The sequence below is a fragment of the Leuresthes tenuis genome, unplaced genomic scaffold, assembly GCF_036924035.1.
Source record: "Leuresthes tenuis unplaced genomic scaffold, fLeuTen1.0.hap1 SCAF_8, whole genome shotgun sequence".
Taxonomy (NCBI): Eukaryota; Metazoa; Chordata; class Actinopteri; order Atheriniformes; family Atherinopsidae; genus Leuresthes; species Leuresthes tenuis.
The window spans coordinates 12685285-12701421 of record NW_027325362.1 but is presented as its reverse complement, the minus strand read 5'-3'; the positions used below and the strand labels follow the sequence as shown (position 1 = coordinate 12701421).

The window sequence follows — 16137 nt, the reverse complement described above, 5'->3', positions numbered from 1 at the left end:
GGATTCAAACTGGTCAAGAAGAAAAACACCTGAATGCTTCACCACAGAGAGGCGATAAAGTGGCTACTTTGTGCTGTAGGGGGTGCTTTTGTTGGCATGGTTTTGGTCCACTTGTCCAGTTGCCTAACTTTAGTATTAGGATGACATCGATCTTGATCTTACCCATATTCAACACCTGTTAGAGATCTTGGACTGATGTGTTAGACAGCAATCTTCACCACCATATTCCAGTTTCAAAATAGAGACCTGTTACTTAAAGAATCCTTAAGTGAGTTTTGTGATAAGCTTGCATAACAGGAAAGGTGGTGGCTAAATGTCACAAGTCCCATCCCTTCCTAGAAAACCCAATCATGTGCCAAAGAAAGTATCCAGCCAGTCATGCTGTTACACTGAAGCATAACCTTTTTTTGGTTAAGCAACGTTGTTGCTTCATGTAGGCTTGCAGACTGACGAACAAATATCAATGTAGTTATGACGTTGGGGGTGTGACCTCTTTTTTTTAACCACCTTCCATTTGAACTGAAATACCTTTAGTTTTAATTGATTTTCTTTTTTCTTCTTACATCTTGAATGTATGAAACGTTTTCAGTTCTTTTCAACACTCTTTGTAATTGGTTTCAAAAGTCACTATGAGAGCTTTTCAGTTGGATGCAAAAGAATTTCACTTGTGAGAGAGGTTTTCAATGCAGTCTGTGAGAGCTATGATCAATGAAAATATTTGACTAGCATGTGTAAAAGCCTTTTCATAGGTTTCATTTGATCTTTTCATATTTAAATGTTTGGTGATATTCTTTTACTGTTGTACGTTTTAAAGCATTTCACTTGTGTGCTTTTCAGCATAGTATGTGCACAAGTTCTCATTCGCACTTGTGGATAAGAACAAAAGAGTGTGAAAATCCATGATAATTTAAAATGATGTCACCTCATAATAACTATCTCGTCTCATGGTTGTCTCATTGTTGTGAGGCTTTATTAATGAATTTCTAAATTTCTAAACTCTTTTTTTGGCACTCTGCAGGTTTATTTATATGCATCTTGTCTTCCAAACAAATTACCTGTGAAATGTGGAATTGTGCTGATGTCAGATACTAATTGAAGCCCTCTTTCCCCTCCCCTTTTTTTTTACTTGACTTAATGGAGCATGGCAACTCCTGCAAATAAAAAGTAATTCAATCATGTCTCATCACTCTCCTCAGTTAAAAAGACGACACAATTTGTCTCCCTGGATCAACCTTTTTTCAGGATTGCTGTAGGCTTGAGTCCTCAGAGAATATCGATAGCCTACTCCATTACAAATATACTGAACTGCACGTGTCAGACACACAATTTATTCTTTGTGCCTTTGTGCCTTTACATGTGCTCCCGATTTACAGCTTTTGTTTCTGAACTTATTGTTCTTTATGATGGGTTATACAGCAAAATTGGACATGTCACCTAGGCTTATAGATGTTTTCCTTTGTGACCTTAATATCATACAGTAGAACACAGGGCTAGAGAAATTGCTGTGGTCTATTTATGTTTATAGTTTTTCTGTAATCGATTTTCATTTGGCGAACCATGAAAAAAACCTGGATGACTTCTGAAAAGGTTGGCAGTTCCCTGCGGTTTTCAAATAAATTCTCAAGCTCAGACAATTTACATGAAACTTGTAAGTTAAATTTTACATGAGGCAGTGGTCGAATGCATCAAATACACAGTGTAGTGCAACGGTATATGCCATGCCCTATTCTGCTGCATGAACAGCTAATGACTGTCTGTGTTTTCTAGTAGCCGGTAAGTCTGAGGTTTCATTTTTGAGTAAAAAAACAAGTGATAATATTGGTCCCATCTCTAGTCAAAGTTCCTTGTTATGCTTTTGAAATGGTTCCTCGTGTAATTCAAATCATCATTCATCTGCTCTTCAAAAGCATTTTCTTTGCACTCTGATAATTGATTATACCTGTGTGAGGCAATGCTTATAGTGAGCATTTCACCTGATGCTATACCTTTAGCAAAGCACTACTGTGTTTCAAACCCACATCTGTGTCTCATGCAACAGGAATTTGCTGCTACAGTAGGGATTTTATGAACAAGCACAAACTAAACACTTGGAACAAACAACAGCAATAATAGTATAACTCTTGACTACGAATAAATCATTTTGATTATTCAGCCTCCAGTCGGTACATACTTTGAACTGAAATATAAATGTGCAATGTGGGGACAAAGTAAAGAGCTCTACATTCATCTTTACATTTGTTTGAAAAATTCCTAGTTGTGCTCCTCACAGCTGCTATTACAGCTTTTCTTTCAACTTCATTTCATTAACTCCCAGCAGCCATCCAAAGGGAACAGGACACATATGATGATAAATCTGCTTCCTCTGATTTTAGAAGTGTCACAAAGTCCTTTTATACTTGATCACCTACTGCGCTTTCCTATCTTATGCAAAGATGTAAGGCTGCAACAAAGTAATGGCAAATAAGCCACACATCTCATTTTACAAGATTTTCCAATATATGACTGTTTCTGATGTAAGATGGGGTAGAATTAAAACTTAAAAAGCATTGCATTGATCTTTCATCAACACATTTCGTTTTGATTAATTCCATTATAATTTTTTTGTTGTTATTATGGACTCACATCATCTTGGCTCAGCTGTTTCAGCATGACAACTCTTGTATTTCACCTTTCAACACACTTGAATTCTTGCGAGAATATTGAGTTCATGACCATTAGGAAATTCGTATTGCTTGGCTTTGCTATACATTTAAGATTAAAACAAATTTGCCCAGATCAACCAGTACACTGGCAGCTACAGTAAGGGTTTAGGTGTGGCAACAGTTAGAAGTGCGGGCTCTGAGAAAAATTAGCGTAAATAGTGCAGTAGTATCAGTTTTCATTGACAACTCACCACGTGATACTAGGTAACAAATATCAGGTTTAATTGGATAATCAGCGTTGTGATTGTCAAAGAGTGCCTTCATTAACCAACTTGCTCTCTGAGCAATCTTGTCAGACACAAAAAGGCTGCACAAAAAGATACATAAACAAGGTCATGGGAGTAAGGCCACTTGTAAGAATTTCAGTGAATGAAAGTATTATGAGTATAAAAAAGGTTATTGCTGTCAAAGAGAAGGTGGCATTGGACATTCCAAGCCTTGGTATGAACAGTATATAAAGTTATCATGTTCTATTAATGTGATCATAAACTATATATATATTTAAATAATGCAGGGATTTCATTTCTTGAACCTTTGTTGACACTTACTAAATGGCTTGATGCAATCTTAAAGACAGCTAGTGATACCTTAAGCTTAAAATGCCATCACTGATCATGCTGAGAAAAACATTTTAAAGTCTATGGTTGTAATTACCGGTAGTCTTTTTACTTAGTCTTTGTAATTTAATGGCACAGGCTATAATTTACAGAACTAAGAAAATAAATATATCTTTGGTCTCCGTGTCTTGACTCCATTACTAAGTTTGTCCAGTTTTTTTTGCAGTTTGAGTGTGGCTTTTTTTTCTCTCTCTCTTTCTCTTTTTCTCTCTCTGTCTCAGTGTCTTTTTCTATCCATTAAAGCATATCAGCCGGGACACATGTTGATAAGGAGGTATATTTCAATATAACGGCTACCACCTGTGTCACATGCTGAATGAAATCATAAAGGGGAGCTGCTTTTAGCACCCAGGATGCTGATGAAGGATCTCATGAGGCACTTGATTATTGTATCTGTGGACTAGGCTGTATTTCTAAAAGCACAATTTACTTACGAATACTTTACAAGGTTCGTAAACCTTGGAATGACAGAATTTATGGGTTTCTTGTTCCACAGAGAGAGGTAACCCAAATAAGTCAGTTACCATGGTAACTGATTCTGTGAAACTAACCTGCTCACTGGCAGGTTTTCCAAGGCTAACTTCTCTCTAACTTCTCCCCTCCTGCTGAATGTGAAGCAGCTGTCACACTATTTTTATTTTTTCTTGAGACACTTCATATCAAAGCACAAATTGGAAAGGATTAATTTGCATAATTTGATGTAATTGAAAACCAGCATCTTGGTTAGGTATATTTTTAGTTATGCAAGGGTTTAAATTTAAACAGTTTTAGAATCCCAGCAGTAATGTTCCTGTTCTGTGAGTATTTGAATATGAGTGGGGTTAAATAGGTGTCGCTCAGACAGCCTGTAAGGGTGTGAGCTGAGAGAGATCGGAGAGTCTGGTATGTTTGGCATGGTTACAGCTGACAGTAACCACTCTTGTTCCTCCAAAAAAGCGAGTGTTTGCGGAATAACTCCTCGTCCATCCTTTCAATACGTCCTGTCAGACATTACAGTATGTTACCCATGGTCATGTAATCATGAGAAAACGTTATTTCTTCTTCACACAGACATTACAAACTATAATAGCATTACAAAAAATGCAGCTTCTACATCCTCCAGCTCTCAGGGGTTACACAAGGCCTTCGCTGCAACGATATCAAGTGTACGTACTGCAAATGTAGGTAACTTTTATTCAGTGTCAGTGTCTTCAGGGGACTCACTTTTTTTTTTTTTTTACTTATCCCAAGGAGTGTCTTCTAGGATGCATTAACCTACATTGTGGTGTTCACTGGAATTACTCACAGACTCTGTATTTACACATTGGCATGGTGACACATAGCTTTACAACACCATTCATTGATTTTTTTATATTTTTTTCGTTATCCACACATGAGCTTAGTGCTTATCTCAGAGGGAACACACTCATAGTTGATTAAGATCAGCTGTTCTGGTACATAAAAACCAGAGTTTCCCATTTCAGGGTTTATCAACTCAGAGCTAATTTCTGAGCTTGTCTCATAACATAAATGTGTTTTGAAGTTGGAGATTAAATTTACTCTTAGACACACTTTTCTGTAATTGCAATACATCAGAAAATAGATTTATTAACTTTAGTCATGCGAAATTTAAAAAAAAACTGCTCTGGAATGGAGGCCTTTAATCTTTAATACTGTACATACTTTTCATTGCTAACTTTACTAAGGTGCTTTATGCTATATCAAGGACATGCAAATCTCCCACTGACTTCCTCCACTAATATCTCAAACAATAACATTTAAAATAGATTGAGACTTTCTTTTATTTTCTTTCAGTTGATTTGTATTTTAACAATGTTAACCCCTCAGCCAGTTTGTAACTATGTTTGCTGTAGTCCTAGTGAAGTTCACTTGTACTTGTACTGCAAAGAAGAACAAATATCCAACTGCATTAACTTAATGGTCTAAGTATACCCAATAATAAACTTGATATGGTAATCATTAATCATTCCTTTTTTTTTGTCTTCTATTGCAATTTGGCCTGTAAGAAGAGTCTTTGAAAAAATAAAATATTTTAAGTTTAATTACGTTAATGTTGGTAATCAATACTCGGGTTGATAGATGTTTGGGTTTAAGACGCTTGACACTTTCTTTTTCAGCTCATGAAAAAGAAACCACTGTATTACAATTAATATTATAATCAGGGTAAAGTCATCGTTTAAATGTTGATATTGGCCTTCATGATGTAAGTGCACAACTGTCATATTAGTTGTATTACCAGAGTACCGGCAGTATGTTTCTGTAAGACTGGATCAATTGACCAATGTCCTGCTTAATGCATTGCATCTTTATAGTTGAGTATATGGATATAGAGCACACCAGGCTTGTATTTGTAGATGCTTATGACTTATGTTTGTGACTCTGAAATCATGCTGGGCTCCTAAGGGTATGAGCAATGCAGTACACTGTAATTACAATCAACAGTTTAAAGAGGCGTTGAAGATGACATTCAACCTTGCTGTAGCGGAGTTCTGTCCGACTGAAAATAGAATACACGCAAAAAACTCTTGTCCATCAGTCAGGTTCCTATAGTAAATCATGACAGACTTCAAGAGAGTAATTCAGATTTCAAAAAGTTGGTCTCGATTGTACCACTTGCTTTAGTATAGCAACAGGTACAAGGCATGCATAAGAAGCCACAGCACTGCAGCAATGTAGATAGCATAAGTAGTAATGTTGTTCATGTCCTTTGTTGGAAAAAAAGCTAAAAAGTTCATAACTCTTTGTGTCTGATAATCTAAAGGTTTTACTGAGTGTGACCTGTTTATGTTGCTTTGTTGTTTTAGAGGAATGATCCTTTTAATCTTAGTTTCTGAAAGCAAGGCATTTAAGTCCCTTGAAAATAATTATCTTGAATGTAACATAAGATATTAGATTGTTTTCCTGTCTTACTTGTTTCTTTTTCATTAAACATTTGTAAACCTGCGGATGAATTTGAATGGGAGTTTTTTTTTTCTTTATTATCCTTCCCTTACCTTCATAACTCTGTCTTCATGATCAAAGCTGATGTTCAAATTACACATAACCACAACTTGAACAACAACAACTTTTACTCTGTGACAGCATTTCTGGCTTTATCCACCCCAGCAACCTGTGTTTTGGGGTTTTCGTGGTATTAACAGGTACTTTCAGACCAGAGGAATGTTTTCATGCATAGCACTGTAGCTTTTTCAGGCTTTATTCTTAATTTTACTGTCTTGTAGTTGTATTTTAGGATAGACCAGAGGTGCTGTCAGCAGCAGGATTGGTTTGGCCAGCCACCTTGTCTACAATGGCATCAAAACCACTTTCAAATGTGCCCTATAGTCCTGAAATGTTTTAGAGATGTTCCTTAGTGGTCGCATGTGAAAGCGCAAATGTTCACATCATTTGATCCTGAGTTTCTACCAAGATTTTTCACCCATCCCCCCTAAAATCTCCAGATTATCAGCTGTTGAGAAAGAGGGTGAGAGATCACTTACTGCTAACCTATATGCTGCTTTTCACTCACTGTAGTGGATACTTACAAATACATACAGTTTTGATATCTATAAAATAAGGAGCCTTGTTGTAAAGAAAACTACTACTTTCTTCATCGCATGTTGCCTTCATTGCACTGTGGACTGTCAGTTCCCCACACCTTCTTCCCAATCTCCGGCTGTGTGAGCATATCTTCAGCAGAAAGCCTCCTGTTGTGAAGCACATGTGAACATGTGAACAGCAACTGTAGAAAAAGCTCAGAGCTCAGAAATTGTCCACACTTTAAACTGAAAACGTCGGTGTTCATTTGTGAAAATGGCTATTGCAACACAGACACGCTTAATTTTCACCTAGTGTCCCCATTCTCTTGGCTCCTTTCGCAGAATTCCTTCCTAATTGTGTTCTGACTGCTGTCAACTGCAGCTAATATATTGGCCACTCATAAGTACTTCACACAACCAAAAAAGAACACCCCTGTTTTATTCTGTATGTCCTTCTTGTATAGTTAAAACAGCTCTGCTTGTTGGGACAGATACAGATTCTATGTTGGTGCCTCATTATGTCTGATATTGGGACAATAGCAGACATAATGAGGCAGTCCTTTTCATCTTGTTAGTTTCAAGAAAGCGCTTCTGAAGACTATACAGGTCCCAGCATGTAACCAGTGCTGAGAGGCTTTGGGTTCATTGTTGTGTCACTTAGGCCATTTCTGGGCAGTTTTAGCAGCATAGTGGGGAACATTGCCCTGCCTCAAATAATCTCAAGTATACCATATGGAGGTTTTTCAGTTTTATATCATTTCAGGGGAGGGAATGACAAACTAACAGATTGGGCATGAGGACTTGCTGGATATTGGTTAAGATTGCCAAAAGATTGTGGTTGCGAGTATAACCCTGTCAAGACAGAAGCCATTTTGAAGGTACAGGAAAAGCACCATATGGCCTCAACGTAAAAATTCTTAGCATCTCAGAACTGCCATTTTAGGATTGTAAAAAATAAAACAGCAAATGGTATTTGCCATTTTATTTGGGCTATATACCCTTTACAGTATAATCATGCCAGTGCAGCAAATTGCAGTATAGCCTAATAAAGTTGCTCTGTGTCCTGTTTGACTGTTTTCTTTTTGAACAAACATTTCAAATTCAGCACATGGCAGTTTACTGCTGTGGATGCAACTTCCTGCATTAAACCATTGCCTGTGTCATCTCCTCTTGTTTTTCTCATACAATATTTCCTCTCCCATTTCCCTACTCTCTCTCTTTGCTGCTTTCCCTCTTCTTCCCTGTTTTCATGCCCTCTTTCTCATGCTGTGTCTATCATTTAATTTTCTCCTGCTTTCTCACTCTCATGTCTCCCTGTTATTTCTCTTGTTTGCTTTGAAGTGCTAAACAATAAGAGGGCCTCACTCCCTAGTAAGCTCATAGGGAAATCCAAGCTGAAACTGCAAGGCACAGTGCAGCACAGCAGATCTAGTCTTCAGGATCACAGAGGGGTGGGAAGGGGGTGAGCAGCATCACAAGTACAGCCGGAATGCGTTGACAATGACACTAGCTGCACAGATCCTTGATCTTCCAAGCTGTCACCAGACTACATCAGCATAGCTTGGTTAATAAATGCGGTGACTTATATTGTGAGAAGCTGCCTGTCTGCCAATGTTGCTCCAATTGCTGGATCTTGACAACTCTCCATTTCTTGACATTTTGTAAAAGAGACTATGATGATGTAATTAGGCAGACCTTATTGACTGCAGTAATTGAGATAACAATTTCATTAGTCTAGTCTGCCAGTAAAGAGAAGAACAATTAGATGTCCTTCCATTGGCTTGGCCTTCCCTCTGCTGTCTTTTTCCTTCACATGGAGCCACAGGCACATCCATGCAGTGATGAACATTAATCATTACCTTAGAATGGGATGGGAAATAAAGCAGAATTAATAGTCTTGTAAGAACTCTGTGACTGGAACAAATGCTATCATCTGTTAAGGCATCTGAGACGTGATTATCCACTCCAACATGGTTGCTTGAAGCTGCATCACATAGTTACTCATACTGTACGCACCTCACTCTGAAAGCTTTGGGGCCTCTCTCATCTGCAGTTTATTCTTTTCTGTCTGCATCTGGTATGCATATCTGTTAATGCCAGCAGTGGGTGATGTTCCTTTATGTGGCCCTTTTTGCATACATGCCTGTGTCTGAGTCAAAGCTCTAAAATTCATACCACCAAGTGCAAACCAGTGCGTTCATTGTGGTGTGACTGATTCCACACTGGAAGTCATAATGACTGCTTGTATCTGCACAGAAATGGCAGATACAAACTTGCATATATATCCTGTCCATATATATCCTTCTTTCAAGCTCAGGTTTTCTACCAGAGGCCTGAGAGATTGAGGGTTCTATGCAGTATCTTAGCTGTTCCTAGAACTCCACTCTTCTGGACAGAGATCTCCGATGTTGTCCCTGCGATCTGCTGGAGCCACTCTCCAAGCTTGGGGGGTTATGGCCCCAATCGCTTCGTTTACCACTCGTATCAATGCTGCCTTCAATTCCTACATCTTTTCAACATCCTCCTTCAGCCTTTGGCATGTTGCTGTCACTTGGAATTGCTACATCTATCACTACTACTTTATCCTGTAGTGTAGTGCAATGTGTTTGTTAGCCATCACCTGTTTATCAGTCTGGATCTGGAAGTCCCACAGGATCTTAGCTCTGTCAATCTCTACTACCTTTGGAGGTATTTCCTATTCTGACTTTACAACTTTCAAGCCATACTCCGCACAGATGTTCCTGTGCACTATTCCTGTTGCTTGGTTATGATATTCAATGTGTGCTTTACCTGCCTGTGTCTTACACCATGCTGCTATGTGCTGAACTGTCTCAGAGGCCTCTCTGCACAACCTACACCTGGGGTTTTGTCTGGTGTAGTAGACCCCAGCCTCTTTTGCTTTTGTGCAGGGCCTGTTCTCGAGCTGCCATGATTAGTACCTCTTGTACTGTCTTTCAGACCATCTTTTTCTAGCCACGGATTGGATTTCTCAGTATCAGCCACTACTTCAATCGGTTGATGGTACATGCCATGCAGAGGCATAGTGGTTCCTCCTCGCCTTCCCTGGGTTTTAGCTGCCTGAGATGCTCACTTCGCAGTTCATCACTGGGTGCCATCTTCCTGATTTAATCCTGGATATCTCTGATATCAGTGGCCTCTTATGGTGTTATTGTGCCAGTGGGGTATCTGATGACTGGCAGGGTGTAGATGATGTATGGTTCAATGGAGAACATCCTATTTAGTGTCCTAGCTTCAGCTTCTCTAGTATACCTTCTCAGTCCCTTTTGTTGTTTCAAAGGCTTCTTTACATTGGAGGACAGAGTCAAGAGAAAAATTACCACTACACATTTATGGCTTTTTTTTGTCACATAGAAATATTGTCTGATAAGAAAGACATTTACGCAAATGAAATGACAATATGCCATATATTCAAAATTTAAAACTGAAGTTGAATGGAAAGTTGAGAGGATTAAAATGTGTTTTACATGTTATGAAATCCTTAGGCACCTTGTAACTTAAAGAATAATGAATAAAGGATTGATAAAAATAGAATAAAAAATCCTCCATCAACATGCAATTGGTTGTCAACCTGTGAATGATTATCCCTAAAGTGCACACATTTATTTCTGCTAGAGGGACTATATTCTGGCTTCTGTGGCAAAGGATGTACTTATTTTTTCTACCTAGATATTTGCATGACATTTTTAAATAAATGATTGAAAACACTATTTTTATTATTGGTGCTCAATTTGACTGCCATTCTTACAGGGACAATGTTGAAGGAGGAAACAGACAAATTATTTCCATATGGTACTTACTTTAAAACACAACTGCAGTGTTTGATATTCTTTTTCACAAAACAGAGTGCCTCTCAGCAACAACATAACCAGTGCTGCCTTTAATGATTAGTTAGAAAAATAGGATGAAAAGAGTCGAGAAGATAAGGCTAGTCGTGTTTAGCCTTACTTTACAGTGGGAAGTACAGCTTCTCCAATTGAAACATTTAGCAATTTTATTTGTATAGCACATTTATGTTTATGCATTTGGCAAGCACTTTTATCAAAGCAACTTACAGGTACGGTAAGGGAGTCTTTCCTAGGGACTCCTACTAGAGGTTGTACCTTTCATGCAGGGGATTTGAATCCAGGTCTCCCTCATGAAAGGTGGCAATCATACCACTACACTATCTCAGTCACCCCTCCTCATTCCCTCCATGCATTTCATACACAAGTGCAACTCAAGGTGCTTTACATAGCAGGAAAATAAATAACAGAATAAAAGGATGAAAGAATAAAAATATGAAAACATGTGCAAATACACGGAAAACAAAACAAGACAATAAAAACCTTCTGTAAAATCTACTCAGCCAGAACCATGTTGTCATATGACCGGGCGAACTGCGCACATTTAGGACATGTCCCAAAAATAATTCTCAGCTGCATCTCAGAAATTTTATATGCTGCAGAAACCCATATATTTGGATATAGCTTCTGGAGGCATTATGTATGTCTTAATTTTTTATTTCCTTTTTATTTATTTATGTGTTAATAATCTAGGCTAAAACCTGCATAATTACAATAGAAGTATCTTGTGCTTTAGACTCATAAAGGTAAAGATCATCAGCATCTTCAAACAGACGAACTATGAAAACAGTAGAGAGAATAAATAACTATATGTGGTCACACGTCTAAGCATATTAAACCCTCATGACCACTAATACATTTGATAAACACACTAAATCAATAAGCACATGGCTTTGTGAATAAAACATAACTTTTTTACCAGATTAACATTTTACTTAATCCTGAGACACAATTCAATGAAAAAAAAAAAAGTTTAACCATGTACACAGACATTTTTACATTTTATGACATTTAGTAACCAATGTACTGTTTTAAAATGGGCCCAACCGGTTGGATAATTGAAGGTCATCCAGAATCCACCACAGTGCAAAAGCTTGTGTAGAACAAGCCCGCTCACCATCTTTGGTCATGACAACCGCAGGTGTGTGTAAGCTACTTACTGAATGCATCACTGAACACTATAATGGAGACTGACAGAAAATGTCGGGGAAATAAAATGGATGATCTGAGAAAGAGATCATGAATTATACTGAACTATAAGAGATGTAGATGATAGTGCTATTGACTGTCAGTATTCAGATTATTTTGTTTCATGTAGATAATAATAATATCATGTAGATATTAATGCATTGTCTTACATAATGCACTTAGTGGGTATTCTAATTATTTTTTTCTGCTTTACAGGTGTGCATTTCTGCTTCACAGGCAAGATGTGGTGTGATCACAGGAACTCAAATCAGGTACTTACATCCCAGATTTTTACATTGTGGTAATATTGGGGTGTTTCTGTTCTGTGCATGCATGTTTTCATTTGTGTAATTTTCAGGTGCTACTCAGCTCGTCAATTAAACAGTGCTTTTGTTCTATTGGAAAAAAGGGACATTTCCAAGACATACTAAGTCAGGCAGGGTGGGCCTCTGAGGTTTTTAAAGCATTGCTTTGACATGTTTTATTTATGTCTCGAAGATGATTCACCCTGACATTTGCTGATGCTCTCTGTCTCAAGCAAATCTCTTGCCATCATAAAACGGCTTGTACAGAGTGCACCTGGTAAATATTTAAGGTGTTTCCAGTAGAACTGACCATTCCCTAGATAGTCAGTGTTCCACATCTAGATTATGTTGTCTTCAGAATAGTGATTTAGTCATCACATTACATTAAATGACAGGGTTAACAGCACAACTCAATTTCATACTTAAACAAATACTTGAGTTTTAAACCCCAGTTTTAAACGTACTGTCTGGCTCTGAAAATGAGCTTGAAGCATATTTAATGTCCAGGAGAATTCACATTATAACGACCCTTTCATATAGCCTGTAATGGTTTTCTTTTATGACAGAAAGATTGTCGAACAGAGATGTATTTTTGTTACCTTGTTCGGCAGCTGGATTTTTGTAATATTTGTATGATCACAATCAAGACTGATCTCACCTTACCAGATTCCAGGCCAATGCACCAGTGCTGGGAACCAATAAGAACTGTAAACTGGCTGCCATGGGTAGTTTTGGGATGCAACAACAGTGAACAATGGCAGATCATTGAAAGGCTTTTGTAGAGGTGATACAAGAGTTGGATATTGTTTTTTGCCCTTTCTCAAGAGCAATTTGCTTTTCACTGGAGGAAAAAGGTGTGTTGTTGGCTTCAATAACAACTTTATTTTACCAACTGGTTTCTCTCTATTGATCTAACAGCAGTATCACAGCATTTTTTGCCCTGCCCTTTTGGAGAAATTTTCTAAAGATGACTTTCCTGACTGTGGAGTCTAACAAATCACTTGGCCACCAGGTTAATAATTGTATTGTATGTTACCTACACAGTTCTTTCATTTGGCCTCAACATTAATGATTTTTCACAGTTTTCTTCTTAAAGTATTCTATAAACTTTTGAATAGACTAACTCAACTCTTGTTGTTGATGTCCATCTTATCTCAAAATAGTTTGGTTGCAATTATGGCTATTTTTGATGATTGCTTATTTTTCGCTTAAAATGCAAACCCAGCAACACATATTGATAATCCATATCTTAATCCTGATTGATAAAGAAAGGCATCCATCAATCTGATGGAATTTGAAAGCATTTGTAGGAAGATAGCCCAATCCTTAAAGACGCCACACACAACCCACTATGCCCAAAGGATCTGTTGTTAGTATGCTGATACCAGACACTTGGGGACACACTCAGACGTTCTGTTCATACATACTTCTCAGAGCTCTTTTGCTGAAGGTAGGTACACTAGGAGGACTTACTCAGTAGTAAAGGGATCATAATGTTAAGGCTGATTGATGTATAAATTCATCATATAGCAGAATGATGTGTTTGTTAGAAAAAAAAAAAACAGGCCTAATGCTTGTCACAAAGAGAAGCAAGACATCATAAATCAGTTCTATGGGTCATCAGATATGGGAGGTGTTCTGGGTAATAACAAATGCTCAGTAAAGTATAAAATGTACGCCTGCCGACGGCAAACATACTCAATGTGAGATTAATTGAACTGTTGATAAAAGTTTAGTTTTCAAAATTTTCTTGCGGATTTGTGTTATGTCTGAATAAACCTCATAAAGAATGATTTTTGAGTTACTCATTATTTCCTGGGTTTTTGGATTTTCTCTGGTAAAACATGCATTTTTTTTAAATAGTAGAGACATTAAAAAAAAAAAGCATTTGGATATGGATTACCATGACAATAGTCAAAGCCTTGAGGCAATCAGGCCAACCCCTAAGGTGCAAGTACTGATTTTTTATTATATGTTCTTTTTTTTCTTAAATTTTCTTGCAAATGCAAATCAGGATGAGTCCGTGATTTGAATTTCTCCATGCATGTCTCACTTTCTGTTTTATTGGTTTACTTCATTGTCTCTGTCTGCCTTATCTTTGTTGGGTAAACAGAAAAAAATCTAATTTTGAATTTAGCTTCAGTGTACCACTTCTGTGGGTAATGAGCCAAGTACCTTACACTGATACCAATACACACACATGCACACAGCAGATATATAGCGAAATTTGCAAAATATTTTCTGATATTGTGTGTACACCTAAGAACGAGGTGGAGGGAGATCGAATAAATAAAGAGGCAGTGGTGCAAGAAGTGAGGCGTGTACCACTGCATAAGAGTTGGAGCAGAGAAGCAAGTGGTGATGGAGCTGATGGTGTTAAAATAGTTTTACATTCAGCAGCATGTTTGTTCATGTAAAGTCTGACATGGTGCTAAGACAAGGATGGGATCTACAGCTCAACATACAAGTAACACTAAGTAGGTGCAACCACAGCTGAGGTTGCATGAATGGCTTCAGCTCAGTTTTCTTAATTGAATGACTAATAAATGCCTACAGTACCTAAAGGAATAAAAATCTAAGGTACTATTTGTTTGAGAGCCAACTGAGCCAAAAAACGCTGACTTCATCATTTTATCTTATGATTAATCACATAGTGTGTTTCAAAGCAGTTCCTGCCACTTTCCGGATTTCTGTCAGAACAAAGGAGAAAGTTGAGGGGGGGTGGGGGCTTTTTAGACAATCCAATCCAGTGCTCTTACAGCTTCACACGAAGATTAATATAATAGCCCTTCAAAAGCCCCAAATACATCTCTCTGACAGAACAGTGATCAGTAAACAGTTTCCATTGCTTTGCTTCCATTAATGGATGTTGAAAACAGCAGCATGTTTTCATGACTGTTTCACTCATCTCCAGTTTCATTCTGATGTTTGCAGGGCAGGACACAAACAGCAATTGAGGGAGGCTCATTTGACAGCCTGCCCTTTTTTTTCTGTGTTCGTGTGTGTGTGCGCGCGCGCGTGTGTGTGTGTGTGTTGATGGGTGGGCAGAGGAGGTCACAGCCTGTACTAAAATGACTTGTAGCTGAACTGGAGGTTGGTTTTAATAAGTTCAGAGAACATGAAAGACAAACAGTGTGTGTTTGCTGAGCACACAGTTGAGTGAAATTACCTGGAATCATTTCTTTGACAAATAGCAGAAGTTTACTTTGATCTTTAAATTGTTGTTTCTACATTTATTTGATGGATGTTGTAAAGAAGTTGAACTGGTCTACTTTCCCTGGTGAGGGATGATCTCCATATTATTTGAAGAAACTCTTTGACCATAGATGTCCAGTTGATAATGTTACATTTCCAAACCTTTTCTCAAGTGTGAGTTAAGATGGTCTCAAGTTTTTGTTTTTCCTCGTTAAAAGTGTTTGCTCAGTGAAACTCATATCCTCCATGTAATAACACAGGGCTGAGGGCAAGGACTTCAGGTTCAAGGTTCTGACTTTAAGGTTCAGCCTTCCAATTCCACATCTGATTTATCAACAAATACATTTCTAGAGATATACATTATACAGTAAAGACAAGAGATATTTAAAAACACACATACAATTAAGTCTGTTTGGCCTAGATGTCTGTTTATTGTTTCATTGTGGCTTCTTGATTAAAAAAGGGTTTAAAAAATTTTCCTTTCATATTGAATGCGTTAATTGAACTTTACTCTTATTCAAATAATAACCAATTATACATCGACAGCTTGATATCAGCTATGATCACTGATACATAATTATCTGCATGTATCTTTGCATATATACAAAATTAAATTGCAAAGTATAGTGCTGATATTATGTTTTTTTTCCTCCCAGCATTTTTATGTCCACTCACAATTTTCTCAATTTAGGTTTAGTATAGCTTATTTTATGTAATTTTTGAAGAACCCATGTGTTGCTCATTTTAAG

General features: G+C 37.6%; 1 protein-coding gene across 1 annotated transcript in view; it reads left to right on the top strand.

Annotated features, from left to right (window-relative positions):
* The window catches only part of LOC140312974 (protocadherin-15-like), a 192614-nt gene that overhangs the window by 14426 nt on the left and 162051 nt on the right, over positions 1–16137 (top strand). Inside the window, exon 2 of the mRNA XM_072390881.1 lies at positions 12105–12160. The gene's annotated coding sequence lies outside the window, so the exon portion shown is untranslated. The remainder of the gene's footprint in view (positions 1–12104; positions 12161–16137) is intronic.